This window comes from Nyctereutes procyonoides, unplaced genomic scaffold, assembly GCF_905146905.1.
Source record: "Nyctereutes procyonoides isolate TBG_1078 unplaced genomic scaffold, NYPRO_anot_genome, whole genome shotgun sequence".
NCBI classification, from domain to species: Eukaryota; Metazoa; Chordata; class Mammalia; order Carnivora; family Canidae; genus Nyctereutes; species Nyctereutes procyonoides.
The window spans coordinates 7,711,902-7,726,252 of record NW_026575155.1 but is presented as its reverse complement, the minus strand read 5'-3'; the positions used below and the strand labels follow the sequence as shown (position 1 = coordinate 7,726,252).

General features: G+C 42.7%; 1 protein-coding gene across 1 annotated transcript in view; it reads right to left on the bottom strand.

Annotated features, from left to right (window-relative positions):
• Nucleotides 1-10,361, bottom strand: part of SLC5A3 (solute carrier family 5 member 3) — a 34,530-nt gene extending 24,169 nt beyond the window's left edge. The window contains exon 1 of the mRNA XM_055313326.1: nt 10,225-10,361. The gene's annotated coding sequence lies outside the window, so the exon portion shown is untranslated. The remainder of the gene's footprint in view (nt 1-10,224) is intronic.
• Nucleotides 10,362-14,351: the final 3,990 nt, after the last annotated feature.

The window sequence follows — 14,351 nt, the reverse complement described above, 5'->3', positions numbered from 1 at the left end:
AAATGACTGGGAGCAGAGGGTGGGGGGAGCAACACAAATCAATTATACCCTGGACTTGAAAGGTAGGAAAGAACAAATTGAACCTGAGATATATATATGCATTTTTTTTTAAATTGGTGATTTGCTGTTATGTATATGAAGTGAGAATGGGGAAATGAGAAAGACAAAAAAGAAAAGTCAGTCATGGTAATAGCTGGGTTTCCACTCTATGGAAACATAAAGCCTGATCAAAAACAAAAACATTATATCATCCCCCTTGTTCTATACTCTGACTAAAGAGCACCTACATTTTTTTTCATGGTAATTCTCTGTTCCAAGGATCATGGGTCATATAAGCTAATGTGAACTTCAAAAACTTTCATTTTCTAGACAAGTACTATTGCTCAGAACAGTATTTCAAACCCTTAAGAGGCTAGTACAATGGGTATAAAGCAAATTGCACTAACGCATGCTTAAAATAAGCATCACCCAGACATTAAAAAAAAAAGTGGACTATGAATACTAATTTCTGACAGTTTATAGTAAGTCATACTTCAGTCCTCATGCTATTCTCTGAAGTCTGTACATACACTTTAGCCTACATGGACATGCATAAATAACCCAGCAGTCCAAAACTAAAAACCACTATTACTTTTAAGAATGGAATGTGTTTGCCATTAACGATCAGTCCTATTGAAAACCAATGACCAATTAACAAAATGGGTTTTATCAACATGTGAGCAGCAATTTCTGAAACCGAAGTGCTAAAAAAGGTCTAAAAGCTATCATGGACATCTTTAAAAAATGTCTAAAGCCAATTATCTAAGTCAGAAATCAGGTGGCAGCATATCTGACCAACAGATTTCATTTGGTCTATATGCTTAAATACTTTTGAGTGAGTTGCCAACATCTTAAAAATTGGATTTCCTGAAAAATCTGGATCTCTGGCTACCAACAGTAGGAAAGAAAAGGACGAGCTGGTAAAACCAGGCCCACACTCCCAGGCAACAGACTGGGTTAGTCAGCACCAGCACCACCAGCACACACATGCTCCCCACCCAATGGCTCTTTCATCTCGCCATCAGCCCACCCACCCCTTTGCAGTCATGAATTAAAACACTCAAAACTATGACAAAATATAACCTCCACTGAGGACAACCATTTATACTTACCTAGTTTTAAAATATAGTAGTTAAAAAAGAATTCAGCACACATCCTGGCTATTCTTCAGGCAACTTTGTTAGATAGCTTTTATTAACTCATGAATACATTTACAATTTATATCACCATCTCCCAAACAGAATGAAAAGGACTTCAGTTACCAGCATTACTATTCCTCTTGGTCAGATTGTTTCTTCCGTTATATTCTTTCTCTCTCTCTCTCTCTCTCTCTCTCTCTCACACACACACACACACACACACACACACACACACACACACACTTTTCTCAAGTCTGCTTCCAGAGGTGCCCAATACCTTATAGCATCCCCATTATGCAACTTCAGAGTAAAATAAAATAATCAGGTACAAAGTCACAAATTAAGTCTGAAATAAAGATGGATTTAGAAGACTGATAGTTAAGTAAATATTTTTAAAAAGCACATTCTCTCATAGAAGGTCATATCTTGGACTTGTTAGACTACAAGTATTTCTTTTTTTTTTTAATTTTATTTTTTTTTGACTACAAGTATTTCTTATAACAATTACTAAAAAAAAATTAAGCTTATTAATGAAATATATACATTCCAGCAACATGTGGTGTAAAATACTATTTTAATTCCTTTATAAAAATAAAATCTGTACCAATAAGAATGAACAAATTAAAAAAAAAAGAATGAACAAATTATTCAAATCATCAATTAAAATATGTGGTTTTATAATACGCTGCTGTATCAAAAATAGAAAGTAGAATACTAACTGAAAATACCATGTAGTGGCAGAAATCAATTAGGCTACCATCTCTCTGCTCTGTTTTTCCTTCTGAAAAGAGGTCATCCTTACAGCTTTAGCAATTTGCCTATTAGCAATCAAACATTTACTAAATAAAATTAAAATACTAAGTTTCCCCCTACACTTGCCTCAAATCACCTTATTAACAGCCTAAAGTAATTATTCTCTTGAGAGTTTCCCATTCTTCACTCTTCCCAACTTTTCACCTAAAACACACGTTGAGTCTAACTACTGAAGTATTAGTTATATTAAGGTTGGATGAGAGAAATACAAAGATGCAAATTTAGTTCTTGATGAGGAGTCCCAGTGCAGGGCCTGGCAAAGGCCAGCAGCTGTCACTAAATGACAGACATCACAAAGAGATCATTCTAAGCTGGTGGAGTCCGTGGGAACCCTCATATACATACTACATCTCATAGATGCAAAAGTTTGTCCTTGCTTAATTAGCATGCAAGCTATTATGTACTATGACTCATGTTCACAAATTCAAAAACTTATTGAGCTACTACTACATTCCAGGTTTGACTAACTCTCAGATTTTGATAAAACTTACATATAAAAAAAATTACCTTTTGGAGTCTCTTCATCATTAAAGTGGTAATAATGGAAAACTAGGCAATAAAAGTTCAATAACTTGCCTGATAACACAAAACTACTTTCGTGTCACACTGAACACCTATTACATCCAAGGTCATGTTACCACTTTATCTTCAGACTCTCCAACTTAGGGATCATTCCCATTTTACAGCGAGGAAATGAAGATCCAAAAAGGTTAAGATCCCTAGGAGGCAGGAGCCAGGAACCAAAAGCAGGTCGATCTGTCTCTAGCTCTTTCTAGTTTCCCAGTGCCAGTTCTTTTGTTTATTCCGACATAACACAACCAGTATCTTCATTGAGGATCTTATGTTCTTCTATTCATTTAGAAAAAAAAAATCAGAGCACTTACTAAAGCAGAAGCTTTCATAACCTAAACAATCAAATCCAAAAATAATAGGTAAAAAATGGATTAAAGCTAAAGTAGGAAATCAAAATATCATACATACGTACCTTAAACATTTTATTTAAGTTTAACACATAAATGTACATTCATTTGCCAATTTTAATAGGGGGTGAAAGCACTTTGGAGAATGAATCGATGAGGAGGAGCTCCTTGCTGATTGAAGTTCCTTCTGCTTGATCTAAACCACACCTATAAATGCATCATCTACAATTTCCATTTTGTTTCATTACAAGAGGAAAGCTTTATGAAATCCTTGTAAAGCATCTACATACAGAATCCTTCAAGACTAATGTTCCTCTTCCTCCCAAACTTGGTAGATATTGCAGCCATGTCTAACGCTACAACCATTATTGTAGTAACTCACCTTTATCAAGTCTTTCCAAAGAATCCAACTTGGTTTTCAGGGAAAAAAAGATTTGCACTCATTTCATCAGTGTACATGATACATTATTATAAAATCAAGATTACTTGCCATGAAATAGTCTTGGAAACCAATACAACTTCTAGTAAGCATACACCTCACCCAGTACAAGCCAAGTGCACCGGCTTGGAAACAACTTACTAACACAAGAGGTCAGCATATTTATCACCCATAACTGTTTTAGAGACTAGGAACCCTCATAAATTAGCTAAGTGAACATGGACAAGTGCAATGCAGAGTTCAGAAATGAAACAGGCTTAGCCCTCAAGAATTTGTAATCTAGCAAAGGAGATGAACATTCACCAATTAACTACAATACAAAAGTGATCCATGTGATAAGACACAGGAAAACACCGTGCAAATCCAAAGGAAAAATTATAGTCTACTAACAGTGTAGGTCCTCAACACTTTTTTTTGCATACTGAGATAGACTTGAGGCAAATTTTCATGTAGACCATGGGTAACATGAGAGGAGGGCATTCCAAGAAAAGCAGTATGACACAGGCACCAAGAAAATGAAAGGCAATGGTATTTATTTATGGGGATCTGCAACAAGTTTGTTTACTGGGTACATAGAAAGGAGAATGAAAGAAATTGAGAGATGAAGTTAAAAAAAAGTTGGGGTCCTACCAAAGGTGGCCTAAGATGCCAGACTTCACTCGGAATGTCTTTGTGAAAACAGTAGGTGTGCTGGAATTTAGCAACAGTGTTGACACGATCAACTAGTACAGAAAGGTAATAAAGCAATCAGAAAGCCGTCACTATACAATTTTGTATTACTTCCTTGCTAAAAATGAATCTCAATTGTCTTAACTTGTCTTTAAGTATCTCAAGAACAACTAGTTTTGCACTCTAGGAAGCATAGGCATTAACTATCCTCCCCTCAGCAGTGCGTTAGAGTGACCAGCGAAGAAACTGCAAGAATCAAACTAGAAATATTAGTGGTTCAACCAGAGCAGAAAAGACGACATGGGATTGGGAGTACAGGAATATAAAGAGTTGAATTTTGTTCAGCCACAAATGATAGAAGACAGAAAAGCCATAAACAGAATCAGGTTCTAGGGCAGGCAACTCAAGTTTGAACCATACTGAGTTTGCAGTGCCAAGGGGATATCCAGGAGGCTATAACCAGCACACAGAAGAGTACAAAAGCTAAGAGTTCGTAGCTTAAAAAAAAAAAAAAAGGCAAATCATCCATATGATGGTGAAAGGTATAGTAATACAAGGAAGGAAAGAATCAAAGCAGAAATGTCAGAAAACAGCACTGTAAGACACTAAGAGAAATACTCAAGCTATGAAATTATGTGTCTGCATATTCTAAATCAAGGGTCAGCAAATTTCTTCTGCAAAGGACAAGAGAACAAATATAAACAAATGAACAGGGTTATGTTCAAATACACCTACATTTATGGACTCTGAAATTTGAAGTTCCTAGAAGTTTCACATCATAAATTATCCTTTTGATTTTTCTCTCCAACTACTTAAAAATGTAAAATCCCTTCTTAGCTCACAAGCCATAAAATACAGGTGGCAGGTTTAAATTGCCCTGTGAGCCACCATTCGCCAACTCCTGCTGTAACATCGAACAACGGTAAGAGAACTGGATTAACTGTCCTTTTCCAAACTTCTGAAGGCAGTTTTTCCTTTAAATATATTAATAACTTACCAGATGTTCATTAGTTTGAATGATTTCCTTAAATTTGACTAATTGCTTAAATTTGATTCTGCTAAGAGATAACTACATGTGTTGACAATAATCCCCATTGGTTAAGAATATTGCCTTCCACTAAAAAGAGGTATTACCTTGAAAGGAAAAAAAATACACTTGTACTATAAATACAGCAAAGGTACTGGATGAAAATTATTACCTTAGCATTTGTCCCTCACTGCTTTCAAACTCATAGTTTTCTTTAAAGTGACTGTAATCTAAGATGAGAAGATTCAGTAACAGTCTGCATATAAATTCCTAAATTTTATAAAACCTATAAACATCAGTAATCAACGTAGGGGTCATGAATAACAATTAAAGGGGAAAAAAAAATCAGTGCAGAATGTCAACTTCTGACAAGCAGTCTTAATAAATACAAACCATGTTTGGTGAGGAAGGACTCCTTACCCCCAAGCCACTCCTTGTACCTTAGCTGTAGCTCAGGGGCAGGAACAGGACTCCTTCTTCAATCACTTGCTGCGGCAATGAGCTGTAACCCAAAAAAACTGTAATACCAAATGAGAGTATAACATTGCCCACAAGGCTCAAGTCTTTCATTACTGGATAACTATTTTAAGTTGTCTTGCTTCAAGCAGACAAAACACAAAGGGTGATTATTAAAGATACAAGCTAAGTCATTCAAGGAGGGCCCATGAGAAGAAAAGGACTAACTTAGCCATCTGACAGCTAGAACAAAGAGGTTTCCTTTTGGACTTTTGTTGGCTACCACCTGAGCGCAGAAATGTCACTGTTTCCTCATTATCAAATGTTGCCAACAAGCCAAGCTGCAATGACCTAGGTTTGGCTAGTCCGATACTTGAATTCATCTAGGTCTCCAAAAGGTATCTAAACTGTAAACATTTTGTAGGTATTACTTTCAGAAGATCCTACCCTGGATACAATTCTAGAATACAAAACTGCCAGCTTTTTCCAATCAAAAAGGCTTGAGTAAAGAAAAGACTCCTCACCATACAGTCTGAAAACCTACTGCTTTCTACATTTCAAGAACTGGAATCTCACTACACTTTTATTTCTAAACTTATAAAACCCAGGTTATAAATTAAACTCAGATTACAACGTAAAACTATAAAGAACTATTTCAATGAGTGATTTTAAAATTTAAATATGCTTTTCAACAAAATTTAAAATGAGGAGTAGTAAACATAAAATAACTGGTAAACTGTTTTAATGAAAAACTCAAGATTTCTAAAGTAGCCATCTGTTCTTTTATTCCTATTATGGATATATCCGTAAGATATATAAATGGTATTTTATCATATACACTTGAGTTTATTTAGCAATTAAGCTACTTATTACTTTAACCATTAATCTTTAACTCCTCATGTAAAAATTCCTGAGTACCAATGAGAAAACTCAGGAAAACATTTTTGCCCAGGGCTTTCACAACTCTAAATATGCCTACTCTGGGCAAACATACTAAGACATGATAATTAAAATGTTCCTAATCTTAAAAAGTTCCTAAACTAAGTAACTACAGAATATAAATGTTCTGTATAACTTTTTTTTTCACCTCAAAATTCCTCTTCCTGAACCCATCCTAAAAGTAAAAATTTTACAGTTTACACAGCTTTTCCTGGGCTTCGCTACACAGTATGTGGCTTTATCATTCATGAATTGGCAATTCTGTCTCCTGCCTAACTGAAATTAAATACCAATGTTTAAAATCTAATTTCAAGGTGAAATGAAAGCACATCAGCCACTTTCTCAGACTCTCCAGAGAAGGGTCCTCAAAAATCAGCGTCAGACCTTACCCACCAATGCAGGACCCTTCCTCTCTCTACTTGGAATGTTTCCACTGCAAGAGGTCAAGGTGGAGGTGAACAAAGAACTCTCCATCTCACAGAAAGTTTGTGTCTTTTTCAGTTGTTAGAAAACTCCTCCCATGCTTTCTGATACAGGTGTAACACAAAATCTTTTTATCCTAGAGACCCTTCTACAAATATGATCAAAGACTGGACTAAGCAACAACCCTTTCAAATGGCTGTAGTTATCACCTTCGAAGGCCTGGTTTCACAACATCCTTTATTTACCATGTCCAATTTCAGAATTTAGCCACACTTTTACGTACTTTTCATATTAAATTAAATGTTGGGGGAAAAACAAAAATAAGGCATTTTTTAAAACACAATACATTAAGGCAAAATTCCGGCTAAATGGCACCTGTAAATAAATTTCTTCTTGGGAGGACTGGTAACTACATTCATAAATGCATAAACTTGCAAGTGTGACAAAAGCAGACTCCTTTAACTCCCAGTTGCAACTGAGAAAAACACAGCACTGGAGATTCTAAGTGATGGATCAACACAAAATTGTACAGTTCAAGGACTCATTCTGTATACTACACCCTTAAATCTTTCAACGGGAATCCCCACAGGTGACTGTGCTACAACACAGGGGGTATCCCATACAAGACCTGCTGAAAGCTTCAATAGTTTCTGCATTTTCAGCTTAAAAATTCTTGTATGCTCATTTTTAAGGACCCCAGCTAGGGGTCAAAGGAAATAAAATTGGGGGAGGGGGAATAATAATAACACACTCCAAAGAGACCAGGAATGCTCCAAACAAAAAATGCTGGAAAAACTAAGCTACATGAGTCTCAACTTCAAGTCTGTTGTTTAGTTGTCAACGTAAGCCTACTTCCTCAATTCCAAGACCCCTTAATGATTGGTTGCGGGCTAAGCAGGAGTTAAACCATCACACTGAAGGGGGATACATCTCAGGATCTAAAAATATGAAAAACATGCCACTAGGAATTGAGGGGTCACTACAGGCCTCCTGCAGCCGAAACAAACTGCCAAAGACTAGAACTAGGGTTCCCCAGGCCTGCGAAAGGTCTAGGAGCTCACAAGTGGCATTTTGCATCACATACACCTAATGTGAACTTTTTCATTCATTCCCCCCCAAGTATGGATCTTATTTTAGAATCTAATTTTCCTAAGTTGAAAGCAAAATTGTTCAAAACTTGAAGTCTGTTATACATTTACAACCTACTCCAAAACTAGTTTTATTAACAGGAAAAAAAAAAGAGAGAGAAATTTCTGCAGTTGTTTAATCTGACTTTATTCAGGTCAAGAACTCTGTAACACAACTTCACCATTGTTACAATGTCCTATCTGTACCCACGGAGGCCACCTCCTCCAGGGAAGAGTTCACCTTCATTATCTGTTAATGGACTTGCACCACACACCCTCCCCCCCCCCCCCCGGGATTTCAAGGCAAGTATCAAATTATCCTCACCAAACTACGCTACGTGTCTTACCTGAACTAGAATAAAAAATGTTTGCACCACATACAGGAGCATTAAAAAAAAAAAAAAACAAAGAAAAACAGGATACGAAGGAGTACAAGTAACACGGTAATGCAAGTACAGTTAAACTAATCTGCTCGAAGCCAGTTAACTAACCTATGTATTTGGCAGTTATGCTAAAAACAAAGAGTGCGGAGTTTTCATTTCAAAGGTTTATGCAAGGAACAACTATCATGCCTATACTACTACTAGTCTGGTTTATGCAAGGAACAACTATCATGCCTATACTACTACTAGTCTGTCTGGTCCCCAAAACAAGGTAAAATAAATTTCAATAACCACGTTTCCCAGGCTCTATGGTATCGCCTAAAAGCCACAGGTTAAAGGGAGGGCTTAACCAGTTCCTACATAATTAAAAACGCTTCCTTTTTAATAATGTGCTTCTGGTTTTTCCTTGTTCCCTACTCTCCCTACGCAATAATATCTTAGCGTGGAGGGCGAAGAGCCAGAAAGGGGGAATCCTCCGGAGGCTAAACAATACAATCTTATCTTCTCCCAGATTCTGGGAGCACAAGCTCGGGACACAATGGCACAGCCTCTCTAGCCCTGATCAAGAGGCACTGGTGTCCTTTCCCACTCTGTAATGTGCGGAGACTACAGAACAGTTGCCTAAAGCTCCGTGATCACCGGTTTTTCTGTAAGGTCGGACCGTGATCCCAAGGCTTACTACATTGAAGTTCGACCAAACTTCAGTGAATAGGTATTGACCCAAAGCGTGCGTGATCCTGGCGCTGGAGAACGCTCTGCTTCCCAAGTTGAGACGTGGGAGAGTTTTTATTATCATTATTTTCTATTATACGGGAGTGGGGAGGGGGGGCGGGGGAATAGAGGGGGTGGGGGTGGAGCACAGACCACACTCTACGTTACCGAATTCACGGGAAGGATGGGGATTTCGGCGAAGGCTTGTGGAGTACCTGACCCAGAACAGAGGACGAAGAGCCGCCTCCGGGCCGCGGGGCCCTGTCCTCGGCCTCACCATCACTTGCAACGAACGGGCTCGCAGGTTCGCTTAGCATCCCTCCAAAACCTGAAATCCCCTACCTCAAGATCAATCAAAAAGCAGGGGGAGCCAAAGTTTCTTCCGGAAGGCGCAAAAAAAGGCCACAACTCGGATGAATGAAACTGGGCTAAGGGCACCCGGAGCAGGATTTTCGCTCTAGTCAGAAAAAGAGAAGTCAAAGATTTTCTTTTTTTTTTTTTTCCCCTCTTCTTTTTCTTTTTTAAAAAAAACAAAAAACAAAAACAAAAACGTGAGATCGGTTTTAAGCGCCCGTGGTCCAGAAAACTGCACAAACACGCTGTGGAGAACACGTTTTATTGAGCGCGGACGGCTCCGGGGCTGCCGGCGGGCGCTACAGTGGAGGCGGAGCGGGCGGAGCGGCGGCGGCGGCGGCGGCGGCGGCGGCTGTGGCGGCGGGGCCGGCGACGAGGCAGCTTCGCGACGGCGGGAGCGGGGCCGGGCGCTCGCGCGTGTCCTCCCGCGGACCTTCAGGGGCTCCCGCGGCCGCCCCGCCCCGCCCCCCGCCCCCCGCCCGCCCCGCCGGCCGGCCGCGTGCGAGGCACACCCTCCCGCGGCCGCGCTCCCGCGCGGGCACACCCCCGCCTCCCGCGCGCACGCGGCCTCGCCTCGCCGCGCCGGCCGGCCCACGCGCGCCCCCTCAGCGCGGACGCCCGCCGCCCGCCGCCCGCCGCCCGCCCGCCGCCCGCCGCCCGCCCGCGGGCCCGGCCTCCCCCCGCCCGGCCGCGCGGGGAGAGCGGGGGGCGACGGCCTAGCGGCTGGGGGTGGGGGGCGGCCGCGCGGGAAGGCGGGCTGTGTGTGTGGGGGGAAGGTCACTCACCCGCTGCATGGCTTTCAGGATCAAAGCCAGCTCGTAGCGGGGCATGCCCGGAGGCACGGCGCGCGGCTCCGGACCGAGCCGGCTCCCGGGACGCCGGAGGGGCGGGGACCGCGGGGGGCCTGACGCGCTGCTGGGCCGGAAGGCTCCCGGGCGGCGAAAGCACGCTCCGGTCGAGCGAGCCCGGGCTTTAAGGCTCTGGCAGCTGCGCAGACGCCCGGCCACGCCCCCCTGCGCGCCCCGCCCCCTCGCGCCGCGCCCCGCCCCCTCCTTAAGGCGGCCGCGCCGCGCCCCCTCGACAGTCCGTTTCCCCCTCCGCGGCGGGGACCCCTGGCCCCGGAGCCGCCTTGCGGGCGCGGGCGCGGGCGCGGGGGCGGCGGCGCCGCGGGCTCGGCCGGGAGGGGGCCAGCGCGGGCCGCACTCCGCCTCCGACCCTGCCGCCGCCGTTCCAGCTACCTACGGTTCTCGAACCAGCTGGAACTTTCCATGCCTTCCGTCTCCTCCCGGGCGGCGGGCTAGCGTGCGCCCTCGTGTGCGCGTGCGCCAAACAGTGCGGTCTGGTCCGTGCGCGCGCCCCTCGCCCGCGACCTCCCCGCGCGGGGGGACCCTGGAAGGCGGCCGCGGCTGCTCCGGGCGGGGTCGCGGCCGGACCTGGGCTCTCCCCGCCCACGGTTGCGCAGGGGAGCTCCAGAACGTTCCGGCCGAGGACTGCGCTTCCGCGCGCGGAGGGATGCCCCGGGCAACCTTGCCCCTCCGCGCCCCCTGCCCACCGCCGTGCACGGGCGGCCGCAGACGCGGATTCCCGGGGCCCCTTCCCCGGCGAGGCGGGCGCGGGGCGCGAGGTCGGGTCAGCCCCCGTCGCTCGCCGGCTGCCTGACCTTGGCGCGCTCCTGCAGAAAGGGGAGGTGAAGGGCACCTACTTCCCAGGGCCGCGATGCCTTTGAGTGAGCTGATGCACGTATAAGCCGCTGAGAACGATGCCTGCACAGACCCAGGCGCGACACAGGCATCTGCTGTTGTGTGAGCCCGGCCTGCCCCACGTGTAGTTGCCAAGGGCAGGCTAATACTTTGGCTCAAACCGATATTCTTTGAATGTTTGCTCAGCGTTCATTTAGAGGACCAGCTGCGAACTTGGAAAGCCGTTTTAGTAACCGTCTGGGAGCATGAGCGTGCCCTGGAGGGAGGAGAGTCTCGTGGTACATTCCCTTTACCCCCCAAAGAGGCACACAGGGCTCACCTTTCCCTCCAGCCAGTGGCTCTACTTTTCCTGGCAGGCGTTGAACAAAATGCATTTTTTTTTCCCCAGTTCCACTGCTTAGAGACTGAGCCCCTTGCAGCTGTCGCCCCCGAATACTGTGCTTGCCCCCATTAGAAAGGGCTGTAGGTGAAATGTCTGTATTTAAAGTGCTTTGATGCTAATAGGTAAAAGTTACTGAGCGCCTAGACTTGTGTATCAGGCACTGCACTAAGGTTTTTACATGCCCCTCTTAAAATTCTTACTTTGTGAGCCACATACTATTATTAACCCCCCACTTTAAGGATTCAAAAATACAGGAACACAAAGGTTATGTAACTAGGCCCAGGTCAAACAGTAATAGAAAATTTGGAACAAGACTATAGGAAGGCTGAGCCCATACCTAGTCTAGCCTCTGGTTCCCTTGCGGCACGCAGATGAAGATGCCAATGATACTATTCAGTGGATTTACCACGTGTTCCATGTAAACCAAGAATGGAGTCTCTCTGTCACCTTATCCAGACACCTTAGTATCTCTCAGATCTTACCTCTCTCCCCCATCAAAATTAAGATGATTTTTGAACACATCTATTCTGTGATATCTGGGTTTTAACATTTTCTATTCTTGGACTTCACAACTTATACTCTTCCAAAGAAAAACTACACAGGTATTAATACAAATTACTTGGTTAGTGTTGATTCATTTAACTTTTGGGTAAAAAAAAAAAAAAAAAAAGTAGAATACTATAAATAAATAACAGAAGAAAGCAAAGACTTTCTGAACCATAGGTGGGTTACAGGTTTTCTAGGATGGTCCCTACTTCAACTGTCCCTCCTGTTATCAGCCACGTGTTCCAGTTTGGGAATGATAAAATATGGACTCCGAAGTAATATACCAGGCCAAAGACCAGGTCAATACCACCAGTTGACTTCAACTTTTAGCATTCCCCCTCGGAAGTCCCATACTTTTTCCCTACTACCCAGGGATGAGTGAAGGGTCTAGCTCATTGACAGTCTAGCATGTTGATAGTTAGTATAAGGAAATTAGTCTGATTGCATAATGCACCAACATAGCACCCCCAACCATCCCAATCTGGTGGCTGCCCAGGGGGCTCACTCCATTCCTTCTGAAAGAGAGAGAAAGAGCAACTACCCTGATTTTCCCTCTTCAACTTTTTTATTTATTTGTTTGTCTGTTTTAAGGATTTTATTTATTTATTCATGAGAGAGAGAGAGAGAGGCAGAGACACAGGCAGAGGGAGAAGCAGGCTCCATGCAGGGAGCCGGACGCGGGACTCGATTCAGGGCCTCCAGAATCACACCCCTGGCTGAAGGCATCGCTAAACTGCTGAGACCCCTGGGCTGCCCAACTTTTTTTTTTTAAAGCACAGCACTAGAATGCTCATGGGCTCATTAAAAAATAATAAAATCACAAGGAATGCTGATGCAAATTTAGTGTCCTCCTACATAACTATAAATTTAAATTCACCAGAAAGATTTTTTGAATTTTATACTATGTATATAAGTCAGCATTTAGAATTATAAAATATTACTGTAGTATTTAATGTATTAATATTACTCCAGTATTTAGGAATAAGCTTAGCCAAGGACACAAAAGATCTGTACACTAAAGACTATAAAACACTGGTGAAATAAATTAAAGCAGTCACAAATGAAAAGATATCCATGTTCATGGATTAGATGAAGTAATGTTAAAATGCCCAGACCACCCAAAGTGATTTACAGATTCAGTGCAATCCCTATCAAAATCCCAAAGTAAATTTTTAGAGAAATAGGGGAAAAAAAACCTTAAAAATGAATACAGCATCACAAAAGAATATTGAAAGCAATTCTCCACAAGAAGAATGAAGAATGAGACAATATATATTCTAATTTCAAACTATATTACAAAGCTATACCAATCAAAACAGTAGTATAATGGCATAAAAAAACAGATATATAGACCAATGGAATGGAACAGAGAAGCCAGAAATATATATGCATATACGGTCAACCAATGGTCAACTGATCTTCAACAAAGGCCCAAGAATACACAATGGGAAAAAGGCAGTCATTTCACTACAGCATTGGGAAAACTGGATATCCACATGCAAAAGAGTGAAATCATATCCTTATTTTATACCACACACAAAAATCAACTCAAAATTGGGATGCCTGGGTGGCTCAGTTGGTTAAGGGTCTGACTTCATTTCGGCTCAGGTCATGGTCTCAGATTGGTAATATCGAGCTCTGTCAGGCTCCATGCTCAGCAGGGAATCTGCCCAAGATTTTCTCTCTTCCTCTCCCTCTCCCTCTCCTCTTGCTCTTGTGTAGGCTCTCTCTCTCTTTCTAAAATAAATATTTTTTCTACCTTTATTTTTTGATTGATTTAATTTAATATTTAAATTCAATTTGTCAACATAAAATATAACACCCAGTTCTCATCACATCCTGTGCCCTCCTTAATGCCCGTCACCCAGTTACCCCATCACCCCCAACCTCCCCTTCTGCAATCCTTTTTTGTTTTCCAGAGTTAAGAGTCTCTCATGGTTTGTCTTCCTCTCTACTTATTTCCCACTCAGTTTCCCTGCTTTCCCTTATGGTCCCTTTCACTATTTCTCATATTCCACATATGAGTGAGACCATATGATAATTGTCTTTCTCTGACTGACTTATTTCACTCAGCATAATACCCTCCAGCTGCATCCATGTCAAAGTAAATGGTAGGTATTCATCCTTTCTGATGGCTGAGTAATATACCACATCTTCTTTATCCATTCATCTGTCAAAGGACATCGTGGTTCCTTCCACAATTTAGCTATTGTGGTCATTGCTGCTGCAAACATTGGGGTGCAGGTGTCCCGTCGTTTTACTACATCTGTATCTTTGGGGTAAA